This window comes from Phyllostomus discolor, chromosome 1 (assembly GCF_004126475.2).
Source record: "Phyllostomus discolor isolate MPI-MPIP mPhyDis1 chromosome 1, mPhyDis1.pri.v3, whole genome shotgun sequence".
Classification (NCBI taxonomy): Eukaryota; Metazoa; Chordata; class Mammalia; order Chiroptera; family Phyllostomidae; genus Phyllostomus; species Phyllostomus discolor.
Window position 1 is genome coordinate 11,286,012 of NC_040903.2, and position 23,707 is coordinate 11,309,718.

The 23,707-nt window shown below is 42.9% G+C and overlaps 1 protein-coding gene and 1 long non-coding RNA gene across 5 annotated transcripts in view; both read right to left on the bottom strand.

The window, feature by feature from the left end:
- KCNIP4 (potassium voltage-gated channel interacting protein 4) overlaps window positions 1-23,707 on the bottom strand; it is a 927,129-nt gene that overhangs the window by 210,591 nt on the left and 692,831 nt on the right. The window lies entirely within an intron of this gene.
- Window positions 2,955-4,297, bottom strand: LOC118499130. The gene is made up of 2 exons (XR_004901648.1): window positions 3,172-4,297; window positions 2,955-3,114 (listed from the first exon to the last, which is right to left on the bottom strand). It is a non-coding gene; the product is annotated as an uncharacterized LOC118499130 (long non-coding RNA).

Here is a 23,707-nt window from a genome sequence, read left to right on the forward strand (position 1 = left end):
AAAGGGGAACATTGAATAAACTATCATAATAAAAATTGGTGTCCATTCTGCACCTAAAATTGGAATTTGGGTTTAGAACTTAAAAACACAGGGTGTGAATCAATGGATAGACATTTTTTTTTGCTTTCATAATTTTATATTCTTTTAGCTCCTTGTGGTTGTTAAGCCCTCATCACATAGTCAACAAGTATCTGGTGACTAAATATAGCATTTGCTTCGGAGATGATACACATGATGTGCCCTTATAAAAGAAAAGTTGTTTCATAAAGTTAGAAAATATGGAGGTGAGGTATTGACAAAGATTCTTCTCTTGACCAATTTCTATTCAAGGTCCCCTGAGATGTTCAAGTAGGCCTTTAATTTGAACTCCTGTATCTCTGCATTGTCCAATAGTTTAGCAAAAACTCTTCTAAGCTGGTTTAGCCAGAATGCCCAGTCTGCCATACTGATCACTCTCTGTATCTACCTCGGTTACTCATCCTCTACCATCCTACAGGTGATATCCAATCAGGTTGGCCTATCTTTAGCAAAAAGCCTGTTAGGTTGGTTTGGCAACATCCCTTCTTCCCTCTGATTTTTCCCTTTGTAATTTTCCATACACTGATCACGACCCTGTTCCTTGGCTGTAAATTCTTATTTACCCCTGCTGTATTCAGACTTGAGCCCAATCTTTCTACCCCACTGCAAACTTTCTACTCCATTGCAGCGGTCCCTCAATCTATCACTAGGCCGCCCTGGAATAAACCTACCTTGTTGTGCTCTAACAAAAGTGTCATTGAATAACTACTTCTTTAACAGTTAGAATTTACTTCTTCTTTAACAGTCTCCATGAGAATGCATCTTAATAGATCTTGAAATTCAAGGTGGTAGTTAACTAAGGGTCACAGTTGCTATCCTGTTTTGCATCTTTGCACCAAGGACACCCCTCCCCCCAGACTCTCTCAGCCAATGACTGAGCTTGTAGGGGATACTGGGGCAGGCTATTCCTAGGAGAGATGGGACCCCTCTCACAGCTACCTTTGGTTTCAGGACTCTGTGAAGGATTGCTGAACCTTACACGTCACAGCTGACTCAAAGCTTCTTCCAGTGTTCCTCCTCTGTCTCTTTCACTTGGAGTCTGAGTTGTGTCATTGTTTGATGGCTCTCCCAGCTGTTCTCTCTAGTTTCTTTTACAGGCATTTCTCTTAATACAGTTCTTGCACATTTAATGTTGTGTTGAGATGGGCCTCATTGAAAACCTGGACTAACACAGGAGGTGTTAACTAGAACCATGACAGAGGTATTTAAAACTGAATTTGTTCACAGGACTTTAGGGTATAGTGAATTCTGAATTCTGACAATACTGAGTTGAATTTATGAAACCTTAACTACATTAACTTGTGGTTGTCATGGCAAAGTACTACTAACTAGGTGACTTGAACAAAAGAACTGTACTGGCTCATAGCTCTGGAGGCTGGAAGTCCCAAATAAGTTGTCGGCAGGGTTGGCTTCTTCTGAGTCCTCTCTGTTCGGCTTGTAGATGGCCGTATTCTTGTGGCTTTATTGTGTCTTTTTCCCTTTCTGTGTGCCTGTGTCCTAATCTCTTCTGCTTATAATGATGCCGGCCATATTGAATTAAGAATAATTTTAATGGAGTCAGTTCTTTAAAGGTACTACCACCAAATAAAGTCACATTTTGAGACACTAAGATTTAAGGCTTCAATGTATGAGTTTTGGGGGGACATAATTTGTCCCATAACACTAGCCAAAAACTCTGAGACATTCATTAACTTCTCTGAGCCTCAGTCTGTGAAATAAGAGATGATAATATCTAGCATATAGTTTTGTTGAAATTAAATACTATATATATATATATATATATATATATATATATATATATATAATGTCACTGGTACATACAAAGCAACCATTAAAGGTTTTTCTTAATACAACCACTCCCTCTCCCCACAACTTGCTAGAATCATTGTCCATTACTTTATTTAATATTAATTTTTTTTTGGGGGGGGCTATATCACCAGAAGTATGTCCTACAGTCGCATGAAGTAAAATTACTTGAAAACTCAAAAGGAGAGGGAAAGAAATGTAAAAGGTCAGATTGCGTAGCTTCATGTTTGTGGTCTGACAGTTCTGTAGTTTTGAGACTGGCGTGTTCACTCAAGCAATACCCGAGTTCAGAAACTGATTGCTAAGAGGCAAACATGGCCTGTAGCTAGATGTGCATTGTTTCCTTGGAGTGCTTTTAGAAACCAAAATAATTAGATCACGCCTCTGCAGTTTTCCATGAGTCTCCTCATACCCCCAGCACACGGTTGCACTGTACATGTACAATACTTATCCCTTAAAGGCTTTTGAGTTGGAAAACATTGAAGCTCAACTCATGGGCTCCAATGAGCTGTTTCTTCTTCCTAGGTTATTCCCAGAAAAACATATTGTCTATCATAGGCTCCAAGTTAGCGGCAAGTGGCTCTGCATGTTGTCCTCTAGCAGTCCTCACATTCACCCAATATCCGTGAGTTCTTCCCATCATCATCTAAGGCTGCTCCTCATGCCACCAATAAGTATTAATTAATAAAGTAACAAAGACAGCCACGTGCCTGGCCTTGTGATCAACATGCACACTCAATCTGAAACATGGCATGTTCGAGTGGTAGTCCCTCTTCTGTCTACAGCAGGTAAATGCCCCTGCACTCCTGATTTGCCAAGCTGTTAATGACCGACCCACCCAAAGAGACCATGACCTTCAGACTGCAGACAGGTTTTTTCCTAGATACTTGATTTTATTGCTATTCCATCATCCTTCAGATATATGAGCTTGCTTTTTAAAGATTACTCCAGTAATCCGGTATCCAAGAAAATGAAGCACTTTTCAAACTTTGAGTGCATTATTTTCATTACCGAGGCTAAATGGGAACTGAAAATTGAAAACTATTATCATGATTCATCCCTCTAGATGGTTATGAAAAGATGAATTGAATGCAATCAATTAAAAATGAATAAAATGACTTGTATAATGGTGTAGCAAAGCCAAAGAGGATCTGGAAGAAAGAATCACAACTTGTCTAAGAACTGAGTCATTTGAGTCCATCAAGAATGGGGAATCACTACAGAAAAGACCTGCTAAGCCTTGGCTGGGATGGCTCAGTGGTTGAATGCCGGCCTGAGAATCAAGACCTGCTAAGCCTTTTACATATATTTAAGCTGCTGAATATACCTGGGTGTTTTTATTTTTGTCAGTCACTCCACATTTCCTCAGGGCACCTCCAACCACTGGAGGATGGAACATAATCTCATACTTGGTGGGATGGAATCATGCATGGACTTAGACTAAGAACATTCAACCTGTACAAGCATCTAAGAAATAAACAAGCTCAAAACCAATTTTCATTTTATATAGCCTATAGGCCAATCCAACTACTTCATTTGATGCTATTACAATAATTTGTTGGTTCATAGATGTAGAGAACAAAATGATGACTGACAGAAGGAAGGGGAGTTAGGGAGATGGATGGAAAAGGTGAAGTGATTAAGGAGTAGAAATTGCCAGTTACAAAGATAATCACAGGGATGTAAACTACAACATAGGGAATATAGTTAATAGTGTTGTAATAACTATGTATAGTGCCAGATGGATACTAGACATGTCAGGTAATTAGCTTGTAAGTTATATAAATGTCTAATCACTATGTTGTACACCTGCAACTAATATTGTATGTCAATTGGAATTGAAAAGCAAAAGAACAAAACAAAACAAAAACCAGCAAACACAAATAATCTGTTGACTCAGAACAACAAAGCCATATGCATTGAGGAGGGGGAGAAGGGGTTAATACTTACAGTATTTTCAAGATAATTTTTTAAGATACAAAAAGTTGTCCCTTTGCATTGACTTTAGCATCCCCATTATGAGATGAAAATTCAGGAAAAAAAATAAAACCTAGGCAAGAAAATTTGGATTTTTGATGTATATTAGAAATAGCACATTTACAATAATATGATAAAACAATTCAAAAGATATTTCTCTAATTCCTTTTAAAGTCACAACAACTGAGCTCTAGAAGTTCTTTTTTTCTTAAAACAGTCACAAATTACTGGGTCCAAATGACCCGTACCATCATTTAATGCCTTATCTTGTTGTCCCATAATTTTCTTGTCATATATTTACCTCATAAAATTTGAATAAAAAATGCATTCCTCAGGAAATGAAAATATGAAAACAATTGGTTAAGACATTAACTAGGGGGTCATTATGAAAATATTTGGCTCTGGCTGGTGTGGCTTAGTGGATTGAGTGTTGGCCTGTGAAGTGAAGGGTCACTGGTTTGATTCCTAGTCAGGGCACATGGCTGAGTTGCATGCCTGGTCCCCAGTAGGGGGTGCACAAGAAGCAACCACACATTGATGTTTCTGTCCCTCTCTTTCTCCTCCTTTCCCCTCTCTCTAAAAATAAATAAATAAAATCTTCTAAAAATATTTAAAAACCTAAAGAAAATTATGCTTATAGAAGTAAAGGAAGCCATGATGAGAGTGTCCCATCACATAAAGAACATCAATATAGAAATTACTCTTTAAGCACTGAATGGAAATGCCTGAGTTGAAGAGTACTATAATCAACATGAAAAATTCACTAGTAGAAAACAAAAAGGCAACCCATAGAATGGGAGAAAAATTTGTAAATCATATATCTGATAAGGGACTTGTATCTAAAGTAAATGTTTACACAACTCAATAATCAAAAGATAAATAACCCAATTTAAAACTGAGGAAAGGATCTGAATAGACATTTCTTCAAAGAAGATATAGCGATGGCCCATAAGCATGTGAAAAGATGCTTCACATTTTAAGCCATTGGTGAAACGCACATCAAAGTCACAAGGAGACCCGCTTTCACCCAGCAGGATGGCTCTAATCAGACAGATGAGAACAAGTGTGGGGAGGGTGTGGAGAGACTGGACCCCTCACATGGCTGGAAAGTGAAACAGTGCAGCCTTTTTGGAGAGCAGCATGACAATTCCATCAATAAATGTAGTGGCCTGATAATCCAGCAAATGAGTATGATTTTTATATCATGGTTTCTATTGTCCACTCTTAATTCATTTATTTTACTGATAAATTTATTTTATAATAAAATCATACATATTTTTTTCAGTTTAATATGGTTTGGAATCAATTAATTAATGCTTTTTCTTTTGCAACATCATTAGGTAATACAATGAGTCTTTATTAACCATCACTTTTGTCAACAGAGTCTTCTCTAGCAGATTCTCTGATTCAACTCGGGTTCAGGGTGATTAATGTTCATAAGGCTGATGTAGGAATCCAGCTTGACTAGGAGGTTCCTTTCTAACCATCATTGAAACACGAAATTTCTATTTATTTATGTATTTGTTTGTTTGTTTATTTATTTATTTATAAAGATTTTATTTATGTATTTTTAGAGGGAGGGGAAGGGAAGGAGAAAGAGAACGAGAGAAACATCAGTGTGTGGTTGCTTTTTCTGTGCCCCCTACTGCGAACCTGGCCCACAACCCAGGCTTGTGCCCTGACTGGAAATCGAACCCAGTGACCCTCTGGTTCACAGGCTGGCACACAATCCACTGAGCTACACCAGCTGGGGCTGGAACACTAAAGTATATTTAATACCATGTTTTGTTAAAAGTCACCTTGTTCTTAGAAAACTGGCAAACCTTGAATACTATTTATAGTCAGTTTCCAACAACTAAAATTCCTGGTTAAGCCTGCTAGACAGCACAGTTTCCAGCAGGATTTCTAAAGCTTACATATTTATGTGCCTATATTCCCAAATAAATTCTTATATATTAACCTTTTCTAAAATTGTCACTAAACACCAAGCAATAGATCTATTATTAGCTGCACTAATTGGCTATATTTAGACTAAGTAGAAACTTTTCCTTAATGGTCTCTTCAAAATTTCAACCTTATCTGCTGGCATTTGGTGAATGTCAAAATACTTAATTCAGAGCTGTACTTTCTGTTTTGCGCAATAAGATGATATTATTATTGACTTTATCCTGATAAAAAAATTCTATCTTTAATCTTAGAAAATGTATTTTTGGGTCAAGTCAGTATGGTTTTTCTTAAAGTGTCCAATACTTCATAGGGCTTTTTTTAAAAAAGATTTTATTTATTTATTTTTTAGAGAGGGAAGAGAGGGAGAAAGAGAGAGAGAAACATCAATGTGCGGTTGCTGGGGGTCATGGCCTGCAACCCAGGCATGTGCCCTGACTGGGAATTGAACCTGTGACACTTTGGTTCGCAGCCTGAGCTCAATCCACTGAGCTATGCCAGCCAGGGCTCATAGGGCTTTTTAATTAAAAAATGTCCATCAATTTGAAAAGGAAAAAGAAAAATGACTTCTTTGCATGAGAAATATTTGTTTAAATATGCAGAACTCTTTGAATCACCCTGAAATTGAATGAGAATGGAAGAGAAGATCAAGTAGAAGCCAAGAGGACAGTTACTAAAAGAGCTTTTATGTGGAGTTCACATGATAAACAATCACCTAAGGAAATAAAGGTACGAGAGTTTAGGACGTTAAGGCCACATAGTCACCACAATTAATCTGCTGCCAATTGTCATAATGTGTCCTTTGTCACACAGGGTTAGGCTGACCCGCAGACTGGGGAAGCAGGAGAGGGGGAAGAAAGGAGGAAGTTCCACCTCTGGAGCTTGCTGTAATGGCCTGAACTTCGGAGGCAAACTAAAACTCAGAGTCTGGAGGAGTTAGAAATATTGTCCAAGGATGGACCAATGATCAAAGCAGATGGAGTCAAATTCTGTTTTCAAGTCCAACTGCTTAGCAAGGTGCTTGGGAAAAAAGAGGAAAAACTGCTACAGTATGGTGAACAAGGTGAGAGCCACTAAGGCAGAGAATAAACTGAGAAAAGTTCATTCATTGATTAATTGATTGAATTTTTTTCCTTCAAATATTTAATAACTATGTATTAAGTACCCTCAATTTGCCAGGCCTACGGTAGAATTTGGTGAGACAGTTGTAAGTAAAAGTGGCACAGTTTTTGACATCATGTGGTGTGGATTCCAAGAGAAAGCGGTAGATATTAATCTAAAAGTCCTGCATATAAAAAGAAATTACAACCCTGAAGAGTGTTTATGAAGGACAAAGTTGCTATAAGAACATGTAAAGAGGGGAACTAACTCCCACAGGCTGCTTCTCTCAGGATCTCTTGCCTTTTGATTTCCGGTGGGTTCAGTCATTGGGAACTATCAGATCTACAACAGTGGGAGGAGAGGGGTCTGCGTATTTCTTCCTCTGGGTCTTGCCAGCTCCTGATTTCTACTTCTCAGAGTGGCTATGTATGTCATCATCAGCTCCTAACATGGTTCCTGCCGTGTGGTCCCTCCCCTGTGGTTCTCCCTCTTGCCATTGTTCATCCCGAGTGCCTACTGCTGGGTCCATGGCAACCCCCGCATACATTTCACTCTGAACCCCAGTGCAGTATACCTGTTCTTCCTGCAAAGACAATGGCTGAGAGTCAGTTAGGTCAAGCCTGGGGAAAGGCAGCCTAAGCAGATGAAAGCGCACGTGCAAATGCGCCATGGTGGGAGGAAGCACGGCTAGTTGTAGGTCAGCGTGTCTGGGACACCAGTCACAGCGAACGTGGCAGTGGCAGGAGACTCACATAGGGCTAGAGGACAGAAACCTTAGGGGGTCACACTGAGGATTTCGTCTTACGATCACGGCAATGCTGAAGGATGTGAGCCAGGGTGTGGCATACACAGATTTGTATTTTAAAAAATTATTCTGACTGTCCTGAGAAGAGCGTATTGGGGAATTTCAAAGGTGGATGTGGCTAGACTGGATTCTTTCAATAGTTTGAGAGAGAGAGAGATGATGATGATGGTGATGATGACGGTCAATTAAAGGAAGGTGTTGGCAATGGGGATAGATGGAAGGAAACTTACTTTAAAGGTTAAATCAGAGGTCAACCAAGTATGGCCTATGGGTCGGCTGTCTGTTACTAGAAATAAAAGTTTTAGTAGAACACGACACACCTATTTATTATGTATTGTCCATGGCTACAGCAACAGAGCTGAACAGTTGGGACAGAGATTGCGTGGCACACAAAGCCTAGAATATTTATTATCTGGAGCTTTAAGAAAAAGTTTGCCATCCTCTGGATTGCATCGATAGAATATGTCATTCGATTAATATGGGGATGAGGGAAGGATGGGTCTTAAATATGGTACCTGGGTTTCTGGCTTATGCAAATACACCATGTTGAATTTATTTACTACCACAGGAAATCGGTGAGAGCCTTACAATAGTGAAAGACCAGATTTAGGACCAAACTCATGAAGTTAGCACTGGATGTATTGTATTGGTGGTGCCTTTAGCCCTCTAAAGTGGCAAAAAATAAACAGACACTTAAATATATGGGTTTGGTCCTCAGAATAGAGGTATAAGTGGAAGCTATAAATTTAGAAGTTGTTCTAGGCAGAATAATGCTGCCCCATAAATGTCTGTATCTTGACCGCAAAATCCTCTATGTTACCTTACACAGCAAAGGAGGTTTTGCAGCCGACTATATTTGAAGACAAGGTCTTTAAAGAGGTAGTAAGTAAGCTTAACTGTGGTCATATGGGCGGTAATTTATTATAGTAACAATACCAAGTTAATACAGGACTCCCTGGCTGGCGGACCACACCAGGCACTAAAATAGTTTCCAGTAATGAGGAAAGAATGGCAAAGGCCTATTTTATTGGGATAGTGTTGGGCTCCAGGGTCGACTTTCACAAATGCTCGTGTTGGATGCGGTCACATTCATTCGAGGTTGGCTGGGGCAGTTTGCTTCTCTGTCACATGGGATCCTTTTCGGGCAGGTCACTGTCTTCTCCGACAGTGATACTATTTTAGGTGCACTGCTCTGCGCTATCATCTTCATGAATTTTCAGTGCTACTTCTGCTGATCTTTTGTTTTAATTGCAGCTGTTTTAATTGTACATAAAATGAAAAAAACAAATAAATACCCCCCCAGCTTTTCCTTTGAAGAAAAAAGTGGAAACAACCTGAATTCAAGAGGGAATGGACCACTATTCTAATTTTGTTGGAGTGTCGCAGAGCTCAGTCCTCCTATTTACATGTATTTACTACTTTTTGACATTATCCATCCTCATGGTTTTAAATAATTTGTGTATCTCAACAACTCACAGTTGATATGTCTAGCCTGAACCTCTCAAACTTCAGATGTGTAATCGCTGACCCTGCATCCCCACTTTGATGTCTACTAGAAACCTCACAATCAGCATGTGTTAAACTGAGTTCCTGACCTCCCCCAGCCAGCCCTACACTCAGTGTTCTCATTTCCATGAACAAAAACAGCATTCTCCCACTCTTGCCAGTCACCAGCACTGGAGACCCCCATCAGGATCCCTGATGCCTCCACCTCCTGATACCCGGAGTCCCACCGCCTCTCACCACCACCTTTGCTCCCACCCCAATGAGAGATGCTGTCTCCTCTGGCCCGGATCCCTGCAACAGCTTCCTAACAGTCGGCCTGCTCCCACCCTTGCTCCCCGACACTCTATTCTCAAAGCAGCAGAGTGAGCCTTTTAGAATGGAAGTCATATCAAGACCCTGCAATAGTCCACAATTTCATTCACTCAGCCAGGGTGTGCTGTAATCTGGCCTCCACTTATCCCTTGGACCTCCAAATACTACCTTTACTCCATTGGAGCCATAGAGCCTCCTTGAAGGAACATGTCCCTATTCCAGGTATAATCGAGTAATCGAGTGAGGAAAAGTAAGTATGCTTTTCAGAGGGGGAGGTGTGAGGTGGATGGAGATATCTCTCTCCTTCCTTCCTTCCTTCCTTCCTTCCTTCCTTCCTTCCTTCCTTCCTTCCTTCCTTCCTTCCTTCCTCCCTCCCTCCCTTCCTCCCTCCCTCCCTCCCTCCCTCCCTTTTTTCCTTCCTTCCTGGCATAATTCATTTGGCAAAACACTTAGTACCTTCTAATATGTATCGTGTAATGGCTAGATGCCAGAGATAAGGAAGTCAATAAAACACAGAGGCTCCCAAATCAGTGGGGAATACTCATATGTAAACCAACCACCGCAAAAACAATGTCCCTAACGCAGACATAGGAGGATGGGATGTCGTGAAAGAACACCGTGTCAGAGTTGGGAACTGAGGCCTTACACCAGGGGAGGCCCCAGGTGCTCTAAGTTATCTCGCCACCCGCAGGCGGCTCTGCACAGTGAACACATTTCTGCAGCAACCGCGCCTGTGAGCTAGAGCGGGGCGTGAGTTAACCACTAAGTTACCTTCCTCTGCCACAGCCCCAGAACACTATATATCCCTTTTCATTATGTTTTTTCTTTCCACGGGCAAGGGAAGATGATGGTTCCAGGGAACACTGTCATCTTGAAATGACGCTGAGTCAGGAAGTTGGGGAACACGTGCCCTAATCAGCACCTGTCTGGACTGATTTGCAGCAGAAAAGAAAACTGGGGAACCCAACTGGAATCAAAGCTTGGTGTGTTTCTCTAATAAAACAAAGTGCCCAGGGAAAGAGAAAACCAATCTATTCCTTTCACTTCAATGTAGGATTTTTTTTTTAACCCTTGGTGTCCATGATGAAAGAGTGTTACACATTCTTTCTGGGAGATCTACGTCTATAATTTTGTAGCAGAAGAATCTGAACATTTTGTAAATCTCTTCTAAAACAGGCTCCAAACAAGTTCCATGGGCCTGCAGGTATATTTCAAAGAATATCTTCAAATGCCCTTTAAGACAAAATGTGTTACGAAATTGCTAGCCTTACATCTTCTCCAGGGTACTAATGAAGGATGTGGTCATGCAGACACACAAACACAATAAAGTAGATGTTTTATCATTATCATTGTTATTATCACCTGGGGTGATATTCATAATAAGTTATAAGACTTTGATGCGACAGCCTCTTCAGAAGCCCAAGAAAGTGTATCGTTAATAATGGCTTCTAGATCGAAATGTCTGTTGATTAGAACTTGTGGACCTGGAACAAGAGAGACTGCCGCATTGTCTGTCTGTTGCAGCAGACTCAGTGGATGGCTCAGCCACATCCCCTTGACCTTCCCCGGAACTCAACCGAGACAGTCCCATTGGTACCGCAGCTGCCCATGTCTCTACCTCGGGGCGTTCCCTGAGCCCAGGGAAATGCCTGCCAGGGAGATAATGACACATGAGCGAGCCTTGCCCGACAACAGACATGAACTGTCCCATTGTGACAATCTGAAGGCAGGTTCCAGGCAGTCTCTACCAGGATCTCCATGGGCTTGTGCCCATACTCCTTTGCTAACTGTCACCTCTTCTTGTCCCCTATTCCCACTCCTTCAAGCGGCTCCCTGGGTCACAGACCCCTTGCCCCTGCGTGCTTGCCCTGGCGTACGGTTTCCTCAGTTGCGGGTTGGGGGAACCTGAACCAGGATATTTATTTGCTAATTCTTTATTGACATTTATTTAATTCTCACTCTGTACCACACATCTGTAATTCATTATGTCTGAATTCCCAGAAACAGTAGTTTCTATTATTATACCTTGCATTTTATAGATGATTAGTTGATGTTTAGGGAGATGAAAATAATTTATAAATTATAGTGGATGGCAAAGCCTGAAATTAATTTCTATTCCTCTATTACTGCTATTTTGCCTTTATTCTCTGAATTCTGGTCAATAAAATGAGCATAAGATGAATGCTGTTATACAGTTAGTCTCTAAAATTCAAATTTGTGAATGTGCTTTGACATAAAGCACACAAAAGTGTGTCTTTGTGCTGTGACATGTGCAAAAAAGTTCCTTTTCACTGGACAATTTCCCACTGGCTCTGCTGCTCACCTGCTCCCTGCTCTTGGCTTGCCTTTTCCTCAAATGGAAACTAAAAAGCCTTGGCCTACATGTTTGGGATCCACTGAAGAGCGAATGCCGTACAAACCCGAGTTACTTTGCCTAGTCCCTCCAGCCAATTCTATGTCACTGGCCCTTGTCTTCTGCTGAATCCTCTTTACCACCACCGTACCAGCAAGCAAGGGTCGTTTTGGTCATTAGGTTCCACCTATGAGTGAAATCATATATGGTGCTTGTCTTTCCAGCAAAACGGAGACAGGCGAAGACAGAGAGCAGGCTGACAGTGGTCGGAGGAGAGGGGGTTGGGGAGCTGGGTGGAGAGGGTGGAGGGACAGAGCAAAAAAGAAAAAAAAGAGGAAAAAATTCATGAACGTGGACCACAGTGTGGTGATATCTGTGTGTTGTGAGGGGGAGGGCGGGGGTAGGATAGTGATAGGGGACTCAAACTTGGAAAATTTTAGCTTAAGGTAAATAACCATAAATCTAGCAAGTAATGTGTATGTTAAGCTTTTTGTTTCAGAAACAACAGGTAAGGCCCGTCTGGCGCCTGAGAAAAAGCAGCCGACCTCCTGGGGTGCTGGCTAAAGATTACCGCCTGGAGACATGGTATTGGGAAGAGCAGGCAACCACCCCTCCCACTTGGAGATAGCTAATTGCCCAGGATGGGAGTGCTGTAGCTGGGAATTTCAAGGCTTTCGCCAACCCGTTGGTCCTCCCCCAACCCCCTTATAAAAGATCTGGCCAGGAAAGTAAGGGGAAGATGGTTTGTTAGGGTATGACCCTGCCATCTTCTCGGATCACCGGCCATCTGAATAAAGCGCCTATGAAAGATTCAATCCCTGTCATTGCTTATTGGATCTGGTAGTGACAGGCAGCCCGAACGCCGGTGTCTTTTCCGGTTACCATAGGGGATAGTGGGGATACGCAGTGATGGACAGAGACTCCACTTGGGGTGGTGAGCACAGCATACAGTGGTCAGCAAACCATATCTGTAAAGCACCGGGTAGGAAATATTTTAGGCACCGCGGTCCGTGAGGTGTGTGCTGCATCGCCTGGTTCCGCCACGGCACTTTGAAAGCTGTGGCAGACAATGCCTAGACGGAGGGGTGTGGCTGAGCTCCAATGAAACTGTTTGCAAAAACAGGGGGCAGAGCCCCTGAAACATTCTTGGCGCGACACACAGACACCAGCTCTGCGGGGGCGCTTGTGTCGAGACTCGGCAGATGAGAGAGGGCAGGGACGTGCCACACACCGCTTTTATTTAGTCTTGCTGGCCTCCTGGGAACTTTGGAGACCTTTCTCACACAGCCCCTCAGAGACACAAAGACACAGGAAAGCTGCTGTGCCCTTCTCCTCCTCCAAGCCCATGGCAGTGGCTGCGGTCTGCCAGGGAGCGTTTTGTGTTTGTGTCTGTGCTGGGTGCAGAGGCAGGGGTGAGTCAGGGCTCAGGGGCGCTGTCGCCCCGAGAGCCGGAGGACATATAAATATTGCATCTGGGATGAACTTTCCTTTCGATTGGAGTTTCTGAACAGGTTTGCTTGCTGAGCATCTGTAATTGGCATTTTCATTATACCTCCTCTAACACCAAGCTTTCTCAAAGGACTTAGGACGCAGAACAAACATTTTCTTGAGGTTGAATCTTGCATAGCTGATTTTATGCAAGGGATACATTTCATTGTAGCCTTTCCATGAAAAAGTCACTAAGCCTGTTTCAGGGAACCCAAAAGATTTTTAAAAAGAAATTGTTACCAGAGGGGAGGTAGAAGGGGTAATGGGGGGGGGGGGGAGAGGGGAGGGTTTTTAGGAAGAACAGTAAAGCACACATGGACAAAACCAAGGGCGGTGGGGTGGAACCAGGGGAAGGATCTGGGGATGTCTGGGCTGGGCGGGAGTGGTGGCGGTAAAATGGAAACCAGTATCCTTGATCAACAGTTAAAAAAAAAAACCTGTTGCCTCCTGCTTAAACCTTTAGTGGGTTTTCTGAGCTGACAACGAACAAGCACAGTGTCCCATTACTTCTGATCCCATTTGTATTGAAAATCTCTCCTGTACTGGTGATTTGTAATGAGTGATAATGCAGGAAACCTATACACATGTCTTAGAGCTGTGGAGAGATGAAATAGCTACCTTGTGAAGCAAGGAGTTCCTTGTCATGAAATACAAGACAAGTCACCAATGACGTGGCTTCGAGATGGTGCCTTAGGGGAGGGTTTGACCAAACAGTCTCAGTACAGTCCCACCTGTTAGTGTGGGATGGAAACACGCTATCTGGACTCCTCCTTGATTTGGAGAAGCTCTGTGTTTTATCGGTTTTATATGTTGGGTCTTTAGGATGCTTCCCTTTGAAGAAAGTTTTCTGCTACCAATAGTTCTTTTTAATAAAGAAAATAAAGTTTAAACTACTGGGCAACAGGGGTTTCAATTTCCTCTAACTCTTAGGCTGAGAATTTTCTACAAGTGGGCACACATTGACACATTCTACAGGAGAATTCTTCCCTTTCCAGCTCCCTCCCAGTTATCTGCCAATTTCCACTTCCCAAGCAGGAAGTCTGTTTATTCTCAGTCAGTTTTACAGCTGACTTTCAATAGAAGAGTAAAAAATTCCCCACAGGTTTTCAAACCACTAGGAACAGGCATCAGGTTTAGGGTATTGACCATCATTAATAATTAAACTCTTCAAAAGTCAAGCAGAGCTGTGTTTATTGAGAACTCAGCCCTCTGGGAACAAAGGAAACCTTTAGTGAATGTCCATTGGCTCATTGTTCCTTGGCCCTAGGGTCGTATTCCCTGTGCTGTTCCCTCATATGACTTTCAGGCTTTCCCCATCTTTACAGCTGAGATTCTCCTAAATAAGGGTAGAGTCAGAAAAGGGATGACCTAAAGGTACAAGCATTAGCCCTGGCTGGCGTAGCTCAGTGCATTGAGTGTGGGGTGCGAACCAAAGCGTCGCAGGTTCAATTCCCAGTCAGGGCACATGCCTGGGTTGCAGGCCATGACCCCCAGCAACCGCACATTGATGTTTCTCTCTCCCTCTTTCTCCCTCCCTTCCCTCTCTAAAAATAAATAAATAAAATCTTTTAAAAAATACATAAAACATAAGGAAGCTTTAAAAAAAGATACAAGCATTCAATACATATCAGATATGTAGGTAGTCAATAAAAATGTACTGAATGAATAAATGATTGAAATCATTATTTTAGACATTCTAGATCAAATTCTTCTATAAAAGGAAAAGTTTTGAAGCCTACACCTTCTGATTTAAATAGTAGGTCCATATGGATTTCTCTAGGAATTGGGAAAAACTGCCTCGTGGCAAATTTTAAAGCAATAAGTAGGCAGGCACTCTGCTTACGTGGACACCGCTAACAGTAGAAACCAATTGATTTGTACTTTTCGGGCTGTGAAGGGAACTACATATGGTTTCTCCGGTAAAAGCTAGCGAATTTATGTCACAATAAAAAGAAAATTTGCTTTGTACAGCAAGTGTCATAAACACATAATTACATGACAAACAAATATAGTTGTGCTTGGTTTTCCCCAGTAATTACTATTTTAAATATTTGCAGACAAGGCTGCGGTGAAAAAAAGATATTTATGTTTTCCGTGGAAGAGAAAGCCAGCTGGTAAGTGAGACGGGGGAGAGGAACCTCCCGTCCTGTCACTAGGATTCAGTCCACACCAGTGAAAGCATCCTTTGGTCCAGCCCTGGGGCTCTGGCGGGAAACAGAAGCAATCCGCATGCATTACACGCCGCCCCAGAGCGTCATCACTGGTGTTTGTTTACCTATCAGTATCACAAACAAATCAGCCTGGAGGCGTCCGCGGTCCCGAGGACACCGTTTGCCTCTTTAATAACACAAGCTGTGCTTTGGAGGATGTTCTCTCTGGGCTCCATATGCTGTAACTGTTTGGTTTCCACTTTCAAATGCAGAGGGAAGATCGTGAGAAAGGACTCGAACCTCGCCAAGATCGCTAATGCCTTCCGATCAAGGGACAGGCAGCCCTGTCTTTTCCCTGGTCACCCTGAACAGGGTGGCCTGTGAGGCTTCCCCAAGTTCTGGGTGGCTAGGGACACCCTGAGGAATATTTTGTCACAGCGGTGGTATCCCTCTGTCAGTCACCCGTGGAGGGGCCACATTAATTTTCAAGGCGCAGTGTACGCTCCATCTGTTATCCTAAGCGCTTGTGGAGATTATATGCCAGACAAAAGAGTTACTGAACGCTTTCAAAGTAAATGTCACTTCTGGAAACTCAGCTCAGTAAACACAGCCTGGGGAAGCATTTCCTTTTGCCTCAGTTACAGCTATTGGAGGTAGGCAATGTGGTACTTTTAGAGCCGGTTCACCTTCAGAGAGCCTCACAGCTGTCCTGCCCCACCCCCGACCCCCCGGGGTGGGGATCAGCAGACAGTGACTTCTTACCATCCATTTGCAGACCCTGAAGGGGGCAGCCTGTGGGAGGTTCACAAACAGTGTGTTATGGTGCAGCGTGATCTATAGGACAGCACGGTAATGGCCCAAAGCAATTCCCTTCTCTCATCCTTGGCTCTTGATTACATTTGCTTTTAAAAAAAAAATCTCATTGATTACATTTGCTTTTAATGGACATGAGTCTGGCTGGCAGTTGCTGAAATTGTCTCAGTTGCAATGTTTTGTGTGAGAGCATCAAGCTGTAGTTTTCTTAAGTGGCTACTTGGTTCTTGTTCTCATATTGAACACGTTGAAGAACAGTTGCCTCTCTGATGACTTTGTCAGAACTGATAGCTCCCAACATCCCGAATCCTTTACCTTGCCTGCAATTGCCAGAGCTAATTTTAATGTGTATCAGAAAAACTTTCAGATTAGAATAGGACATCTCACTAATCACTCAAAGAAAGCAAACACAGCGGTTGGAATTGCTGTGTGCTCTGTAGTAACTACTAACGAGTAATAACAATCTTTGTCTACCATCCCCGTGTGGCCCTTGAGATTTACCGCAAACCAGAAATGCATGAGGATCTGAGTTTCGTAAGTCATGACTCATGTTCATCTTCCCGTGTGCCCAGCACATTTTCTCTCATGGCCACGTGCAGCCATTGAAAAGGCTGAAAGTATACAACCTTTGACCTCAAGACTTAACACTAAGTAAGAGGCTGCTATGAATGATGGGAATAGTGACTGCTTAGGAGAAGAAAGGGAACTGACATTTGTTGAGACTTTATCATGTGTTACTGTAGTGAACACCTTCAGTGGTTTGCCTCGATCCCCACAGGTCCCTGTTACTGGCTCCTAGTGTCCCTCACTGCTTTCGCTTCACCTAATGGCTTGCATTTGTGACTTAGTTTGGGACAGCGGCCCTCAGGTGGCTGGAGCCGCTGTGTCCGCATGGCCAGAGAGTGGCAAGTGCCCGAGAGCTTATAGTTCCACTGTATCCTGTAGTCAAACCAGTTAGTGAGGGAAGAAGGAGGTCCTGCTCTCTCATGTTAAGTCTCGGCAAACTCCGAAGCACACTTTGCACAACACAGCTCCTCTCTGCAGAATCAGGCTGAGGCTGGGACTTTGCCTGACACCATACCCTTGCCGGGGTTCTTTCCCCTTCCCAGCCTTCTGTCCCCAGTGTCCTTCTTCCTTCACCTGGGAGCACATCTTTAATGAGTCACTTGCCCAGGGATCCTTGTCCTATTGTCTGCTTGGGACATGCTGTGCTGTGCCTTTTGCCTATACTCCATTACATATACGACTCCTGTTGCATATATTGTTATACGTGCTATGCCTTTTACATGGGCTGCATTACATGTGACATACCTGTCATCTACACTGTATCATTAATCTGTACAACAATCCTAGGAAGGAATTGAGGATCAGAGACTTTAATAAACCTGCCCAGCCTCACACAGCTATTAGTTGGTAGAGGGATGTGCCTATTGAACCCCAGTCACATTCTTTCATTATATTTTATACCCAGCCTAGGCAAGGGGTATGAAACGCACAAGTGCTACTTCGGGAATCAGTGCATTCGAAAATACATGGCGTCTAGAAACCGGGCCTGATGGAAATGCTAATTTCTTACCAAGAAGACATCATTTGAGAATTAAAAGATAAGCACAGATTTGCGGCCTATGCTTGCTGAAAAAATGCACATCCCTTAGTAGTGGAAACAAGTCCTAAAAACTGCCACATGAATCACTTTATATCTATTTTAAAAAACAAAATACTTTCGTTAGACATTGCTTGATTCACTATGACACAGTCTTTGTTAGAGACAAATCATTGCAAACACTAGATCGATAAAGCCCCCCTTGCTGCCTACCAAGGAAGCTAAAAAGCTGGGCAGAAAATGATGAAGGTCCAGCAAACCTTCAGCTTGAATTGTTTACAGCAAATTAGTTCAAATTAATGGCTCTGGACAGTTAGAATTATAGTTACATTTAGCTTGATCTTTCTCATTAATAACTTCCACAGTGTTTCTGCCACCATTTAGTTTTATAAAGCAGCCCTGAAAGCAAACAAAAGAAATGCTTTCCACAACCAAACATCCCTCTTCGATTGTCACTAAAGTTACCCCAAAGATTTCATTATCTTTTGCTTTTTTCTTTATTGCCTTCAGTGATTGGGGAACTCCGAGATGCCACAGCTTCAGGGCTGTTTACCACTCATACAAGAAGCGCTGACAGCTGTCTCATGGGGGTACACCTTCTAGAAGGGCCTCCTGCTCCCACTCTTCCATAGCTTCCAGGTCAGACACACAAACACTGCCCACGTTACCTTCTGTGGGAAGGCTTCCACTCCCTCACCCCAACATCAGATGGCAGCAATGTTGGGGGTACGGGTGGTCCTAAAGTCGCAATCCTACCAAGGCTTATAAGGAACACAACTCGCTGAAACAGGATGCAAATCTCTGAACATTAGTTGCATGTACGCAGATTCAATGCATGCACACTCAGTGCTAAGCATTTTACAAGCATCGACTTTGTGAGGAGAAAGTGCTGCTCACTCCCCACTGCACAGGTGAGTCTGAGAGTCAGGGAGATGGACAACTCGCTCACTTCACTGAGTGAGCGAGCTGAGGTTCAAAGCCATGTGTCTCCAGGTGGCGCCCAGTGTCCTACCTCATTTATGATGTACCCTCGGGCTCTGGGGTCCAGAATGAGACAGACTGGGTCACGGGGAGACCATGGCAAATCTCTAGGTCATCATCGCCATGTCTGCATTCAGACAGTTTATACACATAGTCACAATATAACCATCACCTTTTTATTGCAATGCTACTCTAGGCAGGACAAGCATACGAGACCGAGAGAGAAGCTTGAAATGAGAATCATAGCACAGAGCCACATGCATAAATAGGCTTCAAGAAAGAGTAGCAGAAAAATCTTGTAGCCCTAGAGAAACTACTCACGTAAGGGCCCCAGAGTCCCCTGTACGGACCCAGTATCTCATGTTGTACTGTATTGATTGATTGATTGATTGATTTGATTTTTATTTATTTACTTTTAGAGAGGGAAAGGAAGGAGAAAGAGAGAGAGAGAAACATCAATGTGCGGTTGCTGGGGGCCGTGGCCTGCAACCCAGGCATGTGCCCTGACTGGGAATCGAACCTGCGATGCTTTGGTTCGCAGCCCGCACTCAATCCACTGAGCTACGCCAGCCAGGGCTGTGCTGTATTTATTAAACTCACCCTTAGTGGGTACCCACTGCTCCGTGCCAGGTCCCTGCCCTCAGAGCATTTACTTCCTAGGAGGAGAGGCAGATTGCCCTGGACAATTGCAGGTTGTTATAACTGCTATTAAGAAAATAAAATGATACGATGAAGAGTGACATTTCCTTGCTTTTATTTATTTACTTGTCTACTTTCTCTAACACACTGTGAGTTCCTGGGGAGACAGCTTTGTCCTCCGTGTCCCGGCACCAGCCCTGAAAAAAATGCAGCCTCGGGGGAAAGGAAAACGCTGCTCTTTGCGGTTAGTTTTTTTAAAGGTGAAGTTACATTTTTAAGTCTGAGACTGCCTGAGCAGCCTCCGAAAGAATATTTCATTGAGCAAGGAAATAGAGACAGCGAACATAGAGACTGATAATTCCAGCTAATAGGCCAGTTATTTATGAACGATACAGGCCCGATGAGAAATCCAAAGAAACTATCCAATTTCACTGAGAGTCAACAATGTATCTAGAATGCGTCAGGTGTTCATACACATTATCTGAAATCCTCCCCATGTCACAAGTAGTATCGATCTTCTTTCATATCAGCAGGTATTCATCTCCATTATCGGAAATGCTTTCTGCACAAGAGTGTTGGGGTTCAAGGTTAAAGAAAACAAGCTGAGAAAAGATTGTCGAGTGTTGACTGGTCTGGTTCTCTAGGGTAATTTTTACGTTCTTCAAACTTGAGCTCCCCTTCAAGTTAAAATGCATTTACCTTAACACATGAGGAGAGGGAACCAAAATACAGGTGAAAGGGGAAGTCATTCATTTTCTACTGGAAAAAGAACTCCATGTGTTTCTGGACAAGGCCCCTCTGGTTGGTTCCATGCACACACACACTTGTCATCCCGTGTGTCTTCAGGGACCTGCGATCTCATTCATTAGTCCTTAGTAACTCGTCATATTGATTCAGCCAAGGCTAAGCCGGAGTGCAGATCGTATGGTTTGTTTGTTTTTTAAGTAGGAAAAAATCAAATTTTAATATGTGCCCCCACAAAAAAAATGTTTTTCACATAGATCCTGCCTAAAGTAGCATTGCAATTGAGAAGAATATGGTTACATTGTGAAGGTACTGGTTCAATTTAGGTCTGAGACAGTTTACACAATGCTGGGGTAGTTAGAAGTCAAGACGCACCTTTAACACATGGCAATTTCCCCTTCTGTAGGAGGATCAGCTGCAGTGCTGTGGTAGCAAATTTGCCTTCCAGGCCCAACAGAGAAACCCAGATTCCCTAAGTCGTGAAGCCCTAAATCAATATTCCTTTTCTTAACACCTTTAATCCTTTCTAGAAAACAGCCAAATGCTCTCTTAAGTGTCCAAGGAAAGTGGCCACTAGTGACCCATGGGGCAGAGCAAACAGTCTGCCTCCCATTATGGGAACACCCAACGTCTCAAAGAGAGGAAGTCCGCGAGCGCTGGGCTCCAGCGTCAACGAAGAAAACAGCCCTTCCTCTGAGCCCCTGCTTCCCTAGGTTGCTCTAGCAACCCTTCCGGGCACTCCACTGGCCGCTCCCGGCCTCAGCTTCCACAGCTGCGAGATGCGAAGACTCGAGATGCCTGGACGGTGTTCTGCATTTCCCCGTGGTTCTAAAAGGAGGTTCAGAATGTGACCCCAGAAGGCTACCTGCTTGTTTGGGATTTAAACTGAAAAGGGAAAAGGACAGTGATAAATAGCCTGACCCCAGCAAGGGGAGGGAGAGACTCCTCCTTCACAGGTGAAATCAGTTCTAAACGAGGTGATGCATTGTAACAATAGAGAAGTCACCGTCGGCAAATGGATTCAGCTCCCGCCCAGGCTTTCTTAGGCTATCTGGAGGAGCACACGGTGTATTGCTCATTTCTGTTGCATTGTGGAGATTACTGAGCAAGCAGTGACTGCAGGTGTTTCTAAGTTCTAGGACAGAACCAAATTGTCATGGAGAAAAAGTTATCTTGGGCTGTGACAGAATTCTCATTACCTGCAGTACTTTAGTTCTATGAAGTCGTTGCAAACCCTGAATTAGTGAGGATTGAGCCATCGCTCCTGAGGAAATGCAGGGCTCGGTTCCTGAGCACCTCTAGTCACAAGATTTTTATCAGCTAGTCACAGTATAACCTTCTTGTGTGCCTTATTTCTGTTTCAAGTCACCGCACTGAATGCATATTGTTGATTCATCCACATTGAATTTATAGCCAAGAGTATAACATACCTGAACGAAGCTTGTCTTGTACCTCTCCACCTCCTCTTAGGCACAGGAAAAGTAAGCGGAACTTTAGCACTGTGCATGGAGACCAGCTTGAAGAGTGAAATCAAACAAAAAGAAATGGGAAAAACATGGAACTAAACAGACGGTGAAAAAGACACTCGTTGACAGTGTGAGAGCTGAACGGAAGAGGCGGAGCGTCCCCGTGTTCAGCCTCCGCTGGGAACGCGCGCAACAGCTGATGGCACTTTTTTGCTGTTCTGCGGCTGTCCACAATGGCCACGGAAATGCCCTGGATATTGATTCTGGAGTTGTACATACATTTTAGTGAGCACTTGGATTTAGAAAGGTAGCTGCTTTGGAGAATGAAGATCAACTGTATTTGTAAGGGAGGAATGGAAGGGATTGGAAATTTTTTAAGAAATGGAATCTTTGAAATTGTTATCATTGAGTAGGCATCGTTTGAGAACTGGAAATAACAATGTTGAAACAGTTGAAGTCGGGCACAGTAGCCTCACTATCTAAATTGCAAGAGCAGACAAAGAAAAGTCTGCTCTCAGAGATTACTGACAAACTTCTCTCAATGTGATACAGGGAAAAAGTCAACGGTGAACCCAAACCTATATTGACATGCTACTTCCACCACTTACCACTGTAGGACTTGAGGGGAGATGCAGAGCTGGGTTCAAGTTCCCCTAACTTTGTCCGTGACTGGTCCATCATTGCACAGTACTTCCTTTCTCTACTGCAGGGTTTTGAAGTTCATGGTTGATGCTTGTATGTCCTAGCCCAGTGGTTCTCAAATGTGAATGGGTACACAAATCCCTTGATTGATCTCTTTAAAAAAAATTTTTTTTAAATTTATTTTTAGAGAGAGGGTAAAGAAGGGAAAAAGAAAGGGAGAGAAACATCAATGGGTGGTTGCCTCTCCAGCGCCCCACTGGGGACCGGACCTGGCCTGCAACCCAGGCATATGCCCCACCCAGAACCGAACCAGCAACCCTTTGGTTCATAGGCTGGCGCTCAGTCCACTGAGCCACACCAGCCAGGGCCCACGAGTGATCTTGAATAAACGCAGGCTGAGTCAGGAGGTCTGGTGTGGGGCTTAAGATTCTGCATGTCTACCAAGCTCCCAGATGATGGGGATGCTGCTGCCCATGAACCACACTCAGGGGAACAAAACTCCACATTTTAAATGACTTCTAATCTCCATGATCTGCTTTGTCTCAAAACATTTCTCTTCTCCCGTTCTTCACTAGCTTTAACTTATTGATCAAAGCTCCAATTCCGCAAGTATAACAAGCTCTCAAGCAACCGAAAGAATAACAGCCAAAACTTGGTTTTCAACACTTGGTTTTCTATGCTACTCTACTCTTGATCCTGCTGAGTATAGATTATACAGAAGTTTAGACGAAGGGCACATATAAGACCTATTCTTAGATAATACAGTCAATCCGAAGCCATAGCGCTCAAGTACATATTTTAATTATCAGGTAAATAGAATCATGGAAAAAAATCAACAGAGAAACCTGAAGGGAAAAAAAATTCGAATAGAGAAGAATTAAGAACACAATTTGCCTTTCAAGTAGAAATAATACCTGCTAGTTATAAAGCACTTCCCACGTGCCAGGCATGCCCTTAAATGAATAATGAAATACTCTAGAAATGAATGATTATCTGAGTAATTTGATAAACTTAGACGGCTATTGCCTTTGTTACTGGATTTCACCCCCAATGACAGTGAAGTGGTAGGCATTTAAATAGAGGAAAGAATGGAATATTTTAATTTGATATGGTTGACTAGATGTTAGGTGGGGCTGTCACAATGACCGAAAACATTCAATGCGTTTGTTGGGATTCCCTGTGCTGACCGAAAGTGGAAGGCAGTCAGAAAGGTCCTCTCTAAACTAGCCTATTCTGAGTGCAATGCAAATGAAAAGAGTGATATCACACAGCATTCTCGTGATTTCTAGTAGGAAGACA